This window comes from Macaca mulatta, chromosome 1 (assembly GCF_049350105.2).
Source record: "Macaca mulatta isolate MMU2019108-1 chromosome 1, T2T-MMU8v2.0, whole genome shotgun sequence".
Classification (NCBI taxonomy): domain Eukaryota; kingdom Metazoa; phylum Chordata; class Mammalia; order Primates; family Cercopithecidae; genus Macaca; species Macaca mulatta.
This window is the reverse complement of record NC_133406.1, coordinates 192959813-192974075: the sequence shown is the minus strand read 5'-3', so window position 1 is coordinate 192974075 and position 14263 is coordinate 192959813. Positions and strand designations below refer to the sequence as shown.

Here is a 14263-nt window from a genome sequence, read left to right as displayed (position 1 = left end):
GTGAGCCGCACACCACAACCTATCAGGAGTCGAATCCCTGTTCCAGTGCTAACTTGCTGAACAAGCTGAGGCAACTCCCTTCCCCTCTCTGAGCCTTAGTTTGCTCCGGTGTAACATGTAGGGGCGGGGGAAAGGATCTCGAAAGAAACCAGAAGACACTCTCTTAGCGCACAGGTGGGTGCACTAAAGTGAGTGCACAGCATTGTCCTCACCCGCTTCCTGCCAAGGGTCTGCCATTTCAAGTTGCCCATCCCCAGAGCTGCCACCACCAGCAGCAACAGGGTGCAGTAGGCAGAAGTAGGTTTGAATCCAGTTCCTCCCTTTGCTGACTTTTATGGTTCTGGGCAAGTTGCTTCCCCTCTCTGAGTCTCAGTTTGCTCATTTGTAAAAAAAAAAAAAAAAAAAAAAAAAAAAAAAAGCAAAAAGTGGAGAAAAGAATGAGTACGAGAATTAATGTGATACCATTGCAGTGTGGGGTGCTTCAGGGGCATTCATTACACCCCCACTGTGGCTCCTGTCCCGGGGGGAGCTGTCTAACGGGGTGGTATATGGTGTGAGGCTGCCTGTGCTGCAGTTTCCAACAGGCCCCAGGGGGATTCCCATTGAGGAACCACTAAGACTTAACTCCGATTGCTGCAGCACCTGGGCACACACTGCAGCCACACCTTGGGCGTAGCCACACCCATGTCCATGCACCCATCCCAGGTGTGCGCTCACACAGCCTAGCCACCCACGAATACGCATGTGAATGTGTCCTTGCCTGTCCAGGGCCAAGTGCCCTCTGACCCGCCTGTTTCGGGAATGAGTCTGAGGCTGAAGCAGGGAAGGGACTTGCAAGAAGAGATAGGGCAATGGCAGAACCAGAATTCTGGCACACAGAGCTCTGGCTTTCCGGACTGGCTGGCTCTAGTGTTCCAGGTAGCCCACGCCAGATGTCCAGGTGCGAGGGTGCACGCCCAGGCACACTGTCACACGGTTACACAGGCGGTGCATTCAAACGAGTGGCCCTGGAGCAAAAGCTAAGGCACAGGCACATTACCCTACGCATCCAGGACCCACCGGAGCCCAGGAGGGTAACCCTGAGGGAGACAGACCAGGGCACCGCACACTGGGTCCCAAGCACATCTACCCTGCCGTTCCCCCGCCCCGGCCTGCAGGCCAAGCCGCGTCCTCCCCCGCACGCCAGCGCGGCCCCTCGGCCTCCGCTTAACCCGGGTGCGCTGGCTGGCTGGGCCGGGACCATTATGCGGGCGCATGGCCGGCCGCGCCGGGGCGCAGAGCAAACTTAACCTTCATTTGGGAGCGCCCAGCGGCCGGAGCGCGCGGCGCAGCCATCGATCGCGGCTAATGGCCTCGTCTAAATGCGGAGCCGCTGCCTCCGCCCCCCGGGTCAGGGCGCCCCCGCCCTCGCCCAGCGGTCCGTGCAAAATGGTGTTTACCAAAGTCAATATTGGCCGCGGCGCCCGCCCGGGGCACCCGGGAGCCCCGCTGGCCTCCCCCAGCCCAGTGCTGGATTTGGGCCACCAGGGCCTCATCTTGGTGTCCCAACTGACCCTGGCCCTGACAAGGAGTCTTTGAGGGCTACACACAGGCGGGTCTCGCTCAAGGTCTCCCAGGACCCGACCTCTTAGGCCTCCTTATTGTCTCGGCGCTGTACTCCCTGGGCAGTGCCTGTAGTGGGAAGAGAGAGCAGGAGTTTCGGCCTGGAACAAGCCTCGGCTCAACTCCTGGCTCCATTTCTATATAGATCTGGGCGGGTCCCTTCCCCTTTCTGAGCCCTCAGAGCTGTCATTTTTTTAATGCCTTCCCCAAAGGGTTCTTGAAAGGATTGCATTAGAGATAATGCAGGCCAAGTGCCCAGCACAGAACCTGACATTCGGGGGTGTTTTGGGAGGGGCTGCTCTGACATAAGGCAGAGGGGTGTCCGCCCCTGTCCTGTGTCACCCTTCCCTGTCTTCTGTCTGGTTCCCTCCTTCAGGGTACTGCTGAGCGGGCTGCTGCCAGCATCAGCTTAACAGGGACACAACACAGGCCGTGGAAAGTTCTTTATCTGAATCCTACCTCACTACGGAAGGGCCTGAGGCAAATCCTTGACCCCTTGGTTGCTCTCGTCTGTGAGGGCAGCGATGAGAATTCCTGCTCTCCCGGCCGCTGGGCAGGTCTGCCCTCCCAGATGAGTGAGTGTCTGAACTGGGGGCCCCGAGGACCACAGAGCTCCCAGGCAGGGCGGCGGTGTGAGAGGCCCGGAACGTGCTGATGCGTCCTCTCTGCCTTTCCAGCCTGCAGCCAGTGAGCCGTGTTGAAACGGCATCATATTAAGCTCATTTCGTTATGAAACCTCCGCCCCGCTCTGGATCCCCTTTCATTCTTGCATTGCGGATCTTTGGATTGATAAGAAAAACATGGTAGTTGCAACTTCCCCCTACTCCCCTTTCATTCTCTCTTCACATCAGAGAAAGGAACTCTTAAATGAGAGCCAGAGAGAAGACTTGAGGGCTGGTCCCAGAGGCTGAGCTCCTTGGCCCATCCGGTTATGGTTACAGAGGGACTGGTAACCTGAGCCTGCCATCTGGTGGCCATGGCTGTGCTGACAGCCTTCTCCTAGAATGCGGTCTGAGTCCCCTAGTCCCTGGCAACTTAGACTGATGTGTGACATCTGAAAGTCACAGAGTCCTAGAATCACAAGATGGTACTTACTTAGGATGGGAGAATATTCGATTCTTGAGATAATGCATTCATGGAATGTTGAAACAATAACAATAGCTACCATTTCTTGATAGCTTTCTCTGTGTCAAAGCACTAAGAAAGTGCTTTGTGGGAGCTGTTTCATTTAATTCTCTCTCCATCATCACATGGTGATGGCATTTATCCCCATTCTATAGGTGAGAAAACTGAGAATCTCACTAAGTAATTTGTTCAAAATCACATTATGATAAGCAGTGTGTTGAAATGTGAACCCCAGGTCTCCTGACTCCAGACCCAGGCTGTTAACCACCATACTTTACTCTAGAACCTTAAGATAGTACGATCTGAAACTGCCAAGTTTTAATATTATAGGATCATCGGGTATAAGAATCTTAGAACTGGAGAATCTTAAGATTTTGGAATCATAAAATTCTGGGAGGAGTGCGTCTTAGACTTGTAGACTCAAGAACCATGGACAGTTAGAACTGAGAGGGTGTTTAGGGGCCCCTGGTTTTGCACATGAGGTCAGACAGGAAAGGCGCCTGGCTGGACGGTACAGCACAGGGTGGGAAGTCTGGGTTTCCTGTCTCCTGACCTAGAGTTCTTTCCACTGTGGGTTTCTCAATCAAGGCTTTTCCAATTATGCTCTTTTATAGCCACTGCAATAAAGCTGTGGACTTTTGCTCCAGAACAGCACATAAAATATCCCATTATTTGCCTCTTAACCTGAGCTTCTGTTTTACATCTTAAGTCTAAAGTGTAAGCCTCATAAAAGGTAATCATCTAAGGCCTGTTCAAAGAGAAGCCATAAATTGGCCATTTAGTCCAATCAGTGTTTATTGTGCTCCTACAGGGTACCCAACCAGTACTAGCCTGTGTTTTGTGGAGAGAAAAGGGGAGCATAAACCTCAGTCCCGACTGTAAGCTGCTTAACTCTCTTTTGGGGAGGAGTGCAGAGATACAGTGTCAACCCGAGACAGAAATATCACCGGAGATGTCATTCCATAGTTAGGTGCAAGACAGGATGGGGGACATGGGAGAGGCCAGTGTGGGCTATGGAAGAGTGAGAGCAGAGGGGGGCTTTTTTGGCTCCTAATTATTAAGTAATGACTATGCACTAGGCCTTGCGCTAAGTCTATGAGGTACATTATCACACAGAATCTCATAATAATTTTATGAGGTCGTATGGCAAACCGAGGCTCAGCGTGGTTAAGTGGTTTACCCATAGTCACATAGTAAATTCTGGAGCTGGGATTTGGACCTAGGTCTATTTGACTTCAAAGCCTTTGCTTTTAACCGCTGTGTCACACTGTTTTGGAGCTGAGCCTTAAATGACCACAGTGGTTTATGCATGGAGGCCATGTGGGGCATGTGGATGTGCAAGGCTGGGAGGCGGCCAGAAGGTAAGCTCAGCTAGAAAATAGCACCTCTCGCTGCTGGCTCACCGTGCTCACTCTGGTCTAATTTTGCCCTTCAAAGTCTCTGAGTTGAACAAGAAAACAGGTCTTCTCATAGGACTGGAAACCCAGAATTCAGCTCCACTGTTAGGCTGTGTTGGGCTGGGCCGGGACCACGCTTCCTTAGGCAGCCCACGTTCCCTGGAAACCATCTCTCAGAGAAATACCCCAACCCAGTTCCAAACCTCCTCACTAGAGGAGCCTCCTTGCTGTCTCCCCTCTCTCCCACCAACTCCCAAATCTTCTCAAGACCCATAAAAGCCCAGGTTCGTGGCTCAAAACTATTACACAAATTAAGATTATATTATTATTATTATTTTCCTTTTTAAACTTTGTTTCTGTTGCCTGTCAAATTTCTATAGAAGTACAACTCTTAATAAAATAATGTTTTCCCAGCACTTTGAGATGATAGCTAACACTTACAGAACAGACAAAATTGAACTTAGCAATAGATACCAGGTGGAGATCCTGAGAGCCATGCCCTCCAAACAACCCTTGTTGCTCAAATATGGTTAAATGGGTTTTGACCCATTGCTTATCATGATTGGTGACTCACTCCTAGTCACCATTTTCTCCAATGTGAGACCAGACCCACAAACTGGGAGGTCCATCCCGGCACCGAGGGGTGATCAAAACCTAACTACGGGGTGATTAATCAGCCATGCTTTCAGAAAAAGATCTTAATTAAAAAGGGAAAATGTGAAAGTTGTCAAAATCAAAAGAAAGTCACATGCTAAAAACTCTCACAAATGGAATCGGGGGAGGCCATGAAGGGAGGGTTGTCATGTACAAATATCTGATAACAAGAACTATCACAAAAGACTGTAAAAACCACAACCTTGAACAAAGGTGATCACACTCTTACACACACGCACACACACACACACACAAATACTTGTATGAGGCCAAGCAACTGCCTGCCCAACCTTGGACTGGCAACACCCTTGTTATTGATCCTTGCAGCCAAAGACAATTATCTCAAAACAATTAAGTAATCCTCCTCATTTCTTTCTTTAAAAACCTTTGTCTTTCTTTACCTACCTGATAAGCACATAGTTGACTTTGGCACACATATTCCCATTGCAGTGCTCATTTTCAGATAAATATAATTTTCCTTTAGAGAGCTGATATGTTTAGGCTGTGTCCCCACCCAAATCTCATCTTGAGTTGTACCTCCCATAATTCCCACATGTTGTGGGAGGGACTCAGTGGGAGATAATTAAATCACAGGGATGGTTTTCCCCATACTGTTCTCGTGGTGGTGAATAAGTGTCATGAGATCTGATGGTTTTATAAGGGAAAACCCCTTTTGCTTGGCTCTCATTTCTCCCTTGCTTATTGCCATGTAAGTCATGCCTTTCGTGTTCTACCATGATTGTGAGGCCTCCCCAGCCACGTGGAACTGTGAGTCCATTAAACCTCTTTTTCTTTATAAGTTACCCAGCCTCAGGTATGTCCTTAGCAGCAGCATTAAAATGGACTAATACAAGAGCCCTTTAGGTTGACACCTTAAATGTGGTCTGACCTGTAACTGCTTTGACCAATATAGTGTAACAGAAGTGACACTATGCTAATTTTGGACACTATGCCTTTAAGAGGACACTCTGTTTTCATTCTGGTATCTGGGAGCCTTGGCCATGTGAGAATTCCTCTGACCATTCTCCTGGAGAGACGGTATGGAGAGGCCCTGAGACTTCATAGACAGGGCCCAACTGAGTTCAGCCCTCCAGCCATGCCCACCAAGATACCAGACATCTGAGTACATCTGTCTTGTATCCCAAGCCCAGTTGCTAGCTGAAAACTACTGAGTGTTCCGAGTTGACACTCTGTGAAGCAGAAGAACTACCCTGCCAAGCCCTGTCTGAACTCTTGACCTGTGAAATCAAGAGATATAATAAAAAAGTTACTGAGTTTTGGGATAGTTGGTACACAAAAGTAGATAACTGAAACAATGACCAAGTGGTGTCTGGGCTTGTAGAGAAAGACTCACTACCACTGGTATTTTAAAAAATATTTTAAAAGATATTATTAAACATCAAATAATAATTAGAAACAAAGCAATAGTTAAATATTTTAATATGCTATAAACTTAAATAAGCACATTGTTTTACATAGTTTAAACCACAATTATAAATTTTGCAATATATACTTTTGACTCTATCAAACTTAGGAAGCAAACACATTAAACATATACAAAACAGAATTATTATAACTTATGACTATGTTGCCATTTATACTTATTCTTAAAGCATCAGTTCCATGGGTTAGTTTATTTCTTTGTTATTTCTAGAATTTTATATCTTCTTAGCTTTTCATATATTTATTTTGATACCTACCTAGGGTACGATAACTTTCTAGATTGAAACAAAAAGTAATAATAACCCAGGATAGGATCTGGGTTACCTATTCAATTCTTAATTTGACATGGAAACTGATTACTTTTTCCAAGAGTTTTGAAGAGCCATTGGTCAATAGACTGGGCTGCATTTTTTTGATTTTTTTTTTTTTTTGCTTAATCTTCACTTGTTACATCAATGACATTTGTAAGTCTGGGTCTTTTACACAGTCTTCCATTTTATTACAACCTCGTGTCTCTCTCCAAAATTTTATACATTGCAAGTTTCACTTGGTCAACGTTATATAACCCATTGTCCTGTCATTGTGACATATGGATGTGGTCTGTGAGCATTATTTAAGACTGCTAGATACCTTTTATTATCTTGTAATTAGTGGGGTCATCTAGAGGTTTCATAGGAGATGAGAGATTGGGTCTGCATGTTTTTCTCCTCCCCAAGACATTCAGCTAATACATCACTGTGAAACACCTGGCAAAATGTTCCGTCTGCTTGGTTACTGGGTCCACATGCCTGCCAGGGCTGGCTCACCAAGTTCATCTTCCATCTGATTGTCAGTGAGGCCAGCAGTGCCACCTTATTCTTTTGGTTCTTTTACCATTTCCATGACATCTTAGTTACTCATGGTTCCCTGTTATTTTTCCTTCCTGTTTCTATAGCTAGAAACAGATACATGGCAATACTTTATAAAGAAATACAATGACTAGCAAAAAATAAAAGATCCATATGTAACCATATCTCAACTTATTGGAATAATGAAAACAAATAGATCTTATTATTTTACCTTTTAATTACAACCACCTTTTTGTATAATTTATATTAACTTTTTTTAGTGTCATGAATTCATGGCTTTTCATTAGCTTATTTGTTCTAATCAACTATATTTCTTCCTCTCCTCCTCATTTCCTCTTTCTTTTTGCTGTTCAGATGATCACAACTTTGCCAGTGGAAAGCACTTTCAGCTGCCCCCTCCCGTCTTTTAATGCTACGCTGATATCCTTGAAAGCAATCTTATTTTCCGGCAATAGCAGGATGCTTGATAGCCATCCTTACTTTCCATTTTTTCTCCAAGGCATAGAACCACCTGCCCTCTAAAAGATCCCAATTCCTTTTAGTGAGGAATAGTGTTAGAGACCAGGATCTGAATATGATGTGGGTGTGTGCAGTCTCAGTGCCCGGGACCTGAATACGATGTGGGTGTGTGTGATCTCGGTGCTGTGACTCCAGCTCTTCTGTTTGGGTCTCATGTCATGCTGCCCTATTGGACCAAATGCAATTGTGCTTCAGACCCATAGTGCTCTGCCAGAGGCTGTTCTTTCCACCACTGGCCTTGGGAAGCAACAGATGCTGCTCTTCCCTCCACCACTCTGGCCTACCGTTCCCTTGATTTCTCATAGAAGAGTGGAGATTGTTCATATCTTTTGATGGGAAGGTTCAGGGACAATCAAGGGGGCATTCCGTAGAGGATAATATAATCTCTACTACCGGGGGTTTCTCTTAGAGCCCTAGAGCCCAAGTCCATTCTAAGATCAGTTTCAAAGCATTGCCTGCTTACCTCCCTACATGTCCCTGCAGAAGAGAGGCTGGAGCACCCCTCCCCCACCGCCCCTAGCCAGGAATTCATTGAGTGTGTGTATGTTACAATTTTGGACCAACCACCACAAGGCCCAATGAGAAGGAGTCTTCTGTCATTTCCAGTGTCAGGATCGATGACTGGCCTAGATGACTGACAATAGGGATGTCTACTTCCTTATTTGTATTTGTAAGAATGAAGCCTTGTCCTAAGTGTCCCAAGACAATTACATCGGAAAGTAACAATTGAACATCAGTCAGCACACTTCCCAAAGCCTGAGTCATTTAGGCTTAAATAACCTGTGGAGGACATTATAACCGAGGTCAGCTAGAGCTTCGTTTGACCCAGCCCAGTTAATTATTACCGTTGGTCCTTCAGGTATCATGTCTGGACATATCTCCAGACTCTCAGCTTAGACTGTCTGGAGAACTACTATTAAATAAGAACACACACACACACACACACACACACACACACACACACACATACAAGCACAGTGAACTCTAACTCATATAGAGCAAATAAGTAGTTTTTCTATTTTTGTGTGTTTTTTTACAGGACAATAAAACCTATAGAAACACAGCCCTGACTACAACCACATGATCAAATATCCACTTTAAGCTCCTTAAATGTTCCCCAAAAAGAAACCGGAGACTATTTGCTTTATAAGATATTACTAAATGGCCAGTTCATGTATTTTCCCAAAATGAATAGATATTCTGCCCCCAAAGACTGAAATCACATGTAAATTTTTGTTTTTCTAAAAAAAATTATTTTAAAAATTGAATAAATTCACATGACCCTAACTATAGAAGTTACAAAAGTGAAAAGTCTCCTTCCCACGTCTGTCTCCAGCCTTTCAGCCATCCCCTCTCCTGACTCCCACTTCTGGATGATCCAGTGTCTCCTTCCAGAGATATTTTTATTTATTTGTAAATGAATGTGCGTATATGGTCACCCCATCCTGCTCCTTTTTAAAAAACAAATGGAAGCATGCAAAAAACTAGTGGAGCATGACGGCAGGTGCCTGTAATCCCAGCTACTCAGGAGGCTGAGGCAGGAGAATCACTTGAACCTGGGAGGCAGAGGTTGCAGTGAGCCGCGATTGTGCCACTGCACTCCAGCCTGGGTGACAGAGCGAGACTCCATCTCAAAAACAACAAACAAACAACAAATGGGAGCATACTGTACACTGTGTTCTTCTCCATCTCACTTTTTGCACCTAACAATGTATTTTGCAGAACATTCCTTAGCAACTCGCTAAGATCATTCTTATGCTTTTCCATGGTTGCAAAGAATGGAATTGATGAGTATACCTCAACATATTTAAACGTCCCCTATTAATTAACATTTAGGTTGTTTCTAATTCTTTACTATTACAAACAATGCTACAAATAACAATTTTTGTACCAACATCACTTTGCAGGTGCATAATTATGTCAGTAGGATAAATTCCTAGAAATGGGGAGTTGCTGGTACACAGATCATGTACACATGTACTTTAATTGCCATTCAAGGGAGCAGACCCAATTTACACTCCCCCAGCATGTGTTGTTGGTTTCAACATATCCTTGCCAACATAGTATATTATTGAATTTCTTTTATCATGGCCAGTCTGGTAGGTGTAAAAGAGATCTTAGTGAAGTCTTAATTTGCATTTCTTGTATTTTAATTGTGAACATCTTTCCTTTTCTCTGAATTGTGTGTTTTATATCCTTTATCTATTTTTGGAGTGGGAGTGAAGTGTTGATCTTTTTAATCAATTTTCAGAGCTTACATTTTAAAGGAAATTTACTTTTGCCTGTGATATGGGTTAAAAGTATTTTCCTCAGTTCATTATTTGTCCTTCAATTTTCTTATAAATCATTTTTACATATTTACTTTTCCATATGAACTTTATTTAATTTTTATTATTTTAGATTCAAGGGGTACATGTTTCATATGAATGTTAGAAAGAGTTTGTGAAGTTCCAAAAAAAAATTTTTTTTTTTTTTTTCGAGATGGAGGCTCGCTCTGTCGCCTAGGCTGGAGTGCAGTGGTGCTATCTTGGCTCACTGCAATCTCTGCCCTGTGCCCCCACCCCTCTGGGGTTCAAGCAATTCTGGTGTCTCAGCTTCCTGAGTAGCTGGGATTACAGGTGCCTGCCACTACACCCAGCTAATTTTTGTATTTTTAGTAGAGACAGGGTTTCACCATTTTGGCCAGACTGGTTTCGAACTCCTAAGCTTAAGCAATCCTCCCACCTTGGCCTCCCAAAGTGCTGGGATTACAGGCATGAGCCATGGCGCCAAGCCAAGTTCTAAAAATAATTCTATTGATGCTTTTTATCGAGTGTTTTTGCCATGAATAAAATTTATAGCTTTTTATAGTTAAACACTAGCTTTTTAAAAATTTGTGACTCTTGATTTTGTCATATTTAGAAAGGTCATCCTTGCTCTGAAATTATAAAATCATTCTCTCATGCTCCTTTGAACTTTTATTTTTTTTACATTTGAATCTTTGATTCATCTGAAATTTATCCTGAAGTAAGATGTAAGGTTAAATTCAAATTTACTTTGTCCCAGAAGACTACCTAGTTGTTGCCATATCATTTATTAAATAATGCATCTTTCCCCTACTGATATGAAATGCCAGCTTCACAATACACTAAATTCCAGTCTGTATCTTTATCTTTTTCTGGACTTTTCATTCTGTTCTGTTGATCTGTCTTTGTGCCAGTACCACATTGTTTTAATCAGCATGACTTTGTAAATGTTGTTTTAACTATAGGGCTAGCCATCCCTCATTACGCTTCCTTTTTAGACTTTTACAGAATATTATTGCACACATTTTACCATATAAACTTTAGAATTGACTATTCGGTTCAAAAAATATTGTTGATCCTTTCATCAGGATTACGTTAAATTTTATATTAACCTAGGGAGAACTGACATCTTTACGACGTGTCTTCCCATTCAGGAACAGGCTAGCCTTTCCCTTTATTCAAGTATGTTTTCATGTCTCTTGGGAATGTCTTTAGGGCTTCTACACAAAGATCTTGCACATTTCTAGTTGAGTTTATTCCTGTATATTTTATCTTTGTCGTTGCTATTACAAATTTTTCCTCCATTACACTATATCTTCGAATTGAATGTTATTTGTATATGTTAGAGCTATTTATTTTGTATTTAACTGAATTCCTGAGCCCTCTTAATCTTTCTGTAAATACTTTCTCAGGTTTTCCCTTCTTCATTTCATTTTTTTAAACCTCAATTTTGTTTGTCTTGTCTTACTGCATTGATTAGTACTTATGGAGTCTCAGGGAATTCAATCAATACTCTCCTCTTCCCTGCTCAAGACAGGGAAAGTACAAAGCAGACACTAGCACCAGTTTTATCCACGAGGACTAGTTATTGGAGAATGTGGCTCATATCTGTAAGGTAAGGAGATTTTCTAAAACGGACTTACTTACCATGTCATGGGCACTGTGGGATGAGTATGGACGCTGTCATGTGGTGGAGTGAGTGGCAGCTGCTCCTGTAAGATGAAGGTATGGGGGTAGGTGCAGAGGGGAAGGTGTACGCTCTGTGGGCAGGTCTCTCCCAAAGGAAGTCTCCCAAATATACCAATCTAAGCCACTCCATTTTCCCTGGAGTAGAGTGAATGAGGGATGGAGAAAGGCCAGGTATGTTGTTCTGACTGGGCTCCCTCCAAGATGAAGAAAACATCATAAGTGGAGAAGAAATAGTTCTGCATCCCTGCCTCCTGCAACAAGTATCTTTAGAATAAGGAAAAATAATAGTAGAAGTGGCCATTCTTATCTTTCTCTGGGATTTCAGTGATAGTGCTTTTGTGACATTAAAGATGATACTGCTTTTCATTATCCCAAGGAAGATACACTTAGGAACATCATCCATTTCCACTCTATTTTGCATTTTGTTTCTTTTTTATCAAGAATTATTGAATTCTATAACATATCTTGTCATTGTCCCTGGGAACCATCATCTGATTTTTCTTCTTTGCTCTTTTAATATGATGAATAATAGTAGATTTCCTAATATTGACCTATCCTTACATTGTGAAATAAATCCCACTTGGAAATAGTAGTATTATTTTAATGTTCTTCTGTATCCTGATTGTTAATATTTTACTAAAGCTTTTGCATCTAAATCTCTAAGTGAGATTACCCGGCAGTTTTCTTTTTTTTAAGTACAGTATTTATTGAGTTTTTCTAACGTTATGGCCCATTTTTTAAAGATGTTTTGAAGATTTCCTTATTTTTTTGTATACTCTTGAACAATGCAAATAATATCAGAGCCACCCCACAGAGGGACCATGTGTCTCTGTGTGTGTTTAATATTCACAATAACTCTGCAAGGTAAGCATTATTATTGTCTTCATTATGCAGTTGAGGAAACCAAGGCTCAAAGCAGTTTCTTGCCCAAAGTCACATAATGAATTAGTGGGGATGGCACTTGATTCAGGGTCAGGTCAGACTCAAGGTCAGGTCAAACTCAAAGTCAAACTTCTGTCTCCCTTATATGCTCCTTCATGCAGCCACTCTCAAGACAGAGAATGTGGGGCTTGCAACAGACAGATCTTGAGACAGCATCTCAGTTCTGCCAGTTTCCAGAAGTGTGCCCTTGAACAGATCACTTCACCACTTGACATATGTGTTTTGTTCTCTGACAAATAGGTATAATAATGTCCTTTTTCTCATGGGGTTGCTGTGAGGATGCAATGGGGCAGGATATGAGCAAGAACCTAGTGGAGAAGGATTCACATTCAGCAAGTCTTCAATGGTCAACCACCGTATGCCTGGTAATGCTCACAGGGTGTGGAGAGAAGACATGGCCGCAGCCCCTGCTCCTCTGTAATTGGACAGCCACTACACGGGTTGGTCGCTATGACTCCCACCACGGGTTGGTGGTGGGAGTTGGCGGGGAGCGGTCACACCTGCAGTAACAGCTTTCACACATCAGTCCCCAGTGTTTGATTTGCTCTCTCAGTGGACTGTGATGCTCTGTGGCAGGCCCAGTGGTTGAGACATGTTCCCTAATGCTGGGATCCAATCACATTTCTAAGTACCGAGGAGATGTTGGCTGAGCCCAGGGCTATAGGAAGACATTTGTGCTTCCTTCTTGACCTTGAATCTGGTGGGTCTCAGAAGACCTCGAAACTCTCTATCCCTGGGGTAGGAAAAGTCCAAAGACTTCCCAGTTTGATAATGAGCTTTGTAGACTATTTGGAGAACCATTTCCCCACTAATGCAATACAATTTTATTAACTTTAGTTTCCATGTGGTACCTTAGGCCTCTCTACTTGTTCATCCCACATATGTGCTATTTTATATGCTTTGACCTGCATCTCCCATTCTCTCTCCCCTTCTCTACCTGTAGTAGCCACTGTTTTATTCTCTGAGAGAACCATCTTAATACATATTTATTTCATATTTTTAAATATGTCTTTTCTTTCAGATTATTCTAGTATTTTTTAGGTTTATTCTGATTTTCCATTGTAAATGAAACACAAGCTCATTGTGAAGATTTTAGGGAATAAAGAAAAAGAAAAAATGAATGCCTCAGAACAACCATTAAGAATATTTAAGAGTATTCTCTCATAATCTTTCCACACATGTATTTTTATTTTACACAATTGAGATAATACTTCCTGCACAAGTTGTAAACTGTTTTCCTATCCCAAATTAGCTCAAAACTAAGTCTTCACATTATTATAAAACATTTATATCCATTACTTTAGTGGCATAGTATTCAAGCAAGTGGATGTGCTATTTAGTCTTCTATTGTTGGGCAGCTTGGTTGTTTCTACATGTTTGCCGTTACATACAATGATGGATTGCACTTTCTTATTCATGAACCTCTGACCACATGATGAAATTACCAGACCAGTGTTTGAGGCATTCAGTCCAAACTGCCAGAACAATGCCTGTGGGTTTAGAAAAGAAATAGTAGCTGAGAATAAGAGAAATACTTGTTTCCTTTCACATGCCTTCTCCCATAACTGGAACTTCCTCTTGATACCTTGCATGGGGCCTTAAATATTGTTGTTGCTCATGAAATATTTGCTGTATTATAATACCAATTGGAATTACTAGCTAAACCTGAGCAGAGAAAAACAGAACTGGAGAGAAGAAGGGAAAGACAGGTAGATCAAACATTAGAGGGAAATACTTTGAACCACATCTGTACCTCTCT

At 43.0% G+C, this 14263-nt stretch overlaps 1 protein-coding gene across 1 annotated transcript in view; it reads right to left on the bottom strand.

The window, feature by feature from the left end:
- Positions 1 to 13670: 13670 nt before the first annotated feature.
- Positions 13671 to 14263, bottom strand: part of TRABD2B (TraB domain containing 2B) — a 255021-nt gene continuing 254428 nt past the window's right edge. The window contains exon 8 of the mRNA XM_077957824.1: positions 13671 to 13994. The gene's annotated coding sequence lies outside the window, so the exon portion shown is untranslated. The remainder of the gene's footprint in view (positions 13995 to 14263) is intronic.